This window comes from Penaeus vannamei, chromosome 10 (genome assembly GCF_042767895.1).
Source record: "Penaeus vannamei isolate JL-2024 chromosome 10, ASM4276789v1, whole genome shotgun sequence".
NCBI classification, from domain to species: domain Eukaryota; kingdom Metazoa; phylum Arthropoda; class Malacostraca; order Decapoda; family Penaeidae; genus Penaeus; species Penaeus vannamei.
Window position 1 is genome coordinate 45635806 of NC_091558.1, and position 1287 is coordinate 45637092.

Genomic DNA, 1287 nt, shown 5'->3' on the forward strand with positions numbered 1-1287 from the left:
AGCCCACGTCATCCCCGAAAGCCGCGAGGGCGGGAAAAGCCGTGTTTTTCGGCGTTTGGTTCCGACTGAGGACGAAGGGCTTTGGCATCGGTTTTATATTCTCCAAATCGAACCTAATTTGCATAATGGCAATTGTGATTGTATGAATAAGTGAATGATTGGTTTTAGGACTTTTTTTCCCCCTGTCTTTTAGGGTTAAAGGGCATTTCAGGAATTATCACATTGGTTGCAATGTCAGACGTTAAGCGAACGAGACGACGGAGGCAAAAAATGTTTACGTCCGTCGTCGCAACTGATAAATTTTCTCATAAATCTCATAAATATTAAAACATCATCTTGAGAAATTTTAACTCACGTCTTCGAGTGACCTTAAGACGGAATGAAAATGAAGTTCAATTTCATTTACTTCTTTTTGATAATCTATTGATTTATAGCAGGAATAACTCTAAAGCTTATGTATAGATTTTGAAAAATTTTCCCGGGTTGTGTCAGATTAATTCAGATTCCATTAAAATTTTGGCGGTAAAATCCGGACTGTGATTCGGATCCAGGTTTTTGTGAACCAGTTTTTTTTGTGTGAACCAGGTTTTTTGTGAACCAGGTTTTTTGTGAACCAGGTTTTTGTGAACCAGTTTTTTTTGTGAACCAGTTTTTTTGTGAACCAGGTTTTTTTTGTGAACCAGGTTTTTTTTTGTGAACCAGGTTTTTTTTTGTGAACCAGTTTTTTTGTGAACCAGATTTTTTGTGAACCAGATTTTTTGTGAATCCAGTTTTTTTGTGAACCAGATTTTTTGTGAACCAGGTTTTTTGTGAACCAGGTTTTTTTTTGTGAACCAGGTTTTTTTTGTGAACCAGTTTTTTTGTGAACCAGATTTTTTGTGAACCAGGTTTTTTTTTGTGAACCAGGTTTTTTTTGTGAACCAGTTTTTTTGTGAACCAGATTTTTTGTGAACCAGATTTTTTGTGAACCAGATTTTTTGTGAACCAGATTTTTTGTGAACCAGGTTTTTTTTTGTGAACCAGGTTTTTTTTGTGAACCAGTTTTTTTGTGAACCAGATTTTTTGTGAACCAGTTTTTTTGTGAACCAGATTTTTTGTGAACCAGATTTTTTGTGAACCAGATTTTTTGTGAACCAGTTTTTTTGTGAACCAGATTTTTTGTGAACCAGGTTTTTTGTGAACCAGGTTTTTTGTGAATCCAGGTTTTTGTGAATTTTTTTTTTTTGTGAACCAGTTTTTTTGTGAATCCAGGTTTTTTTTTGTGAACCAGTTTTTTTTTGTGAACCA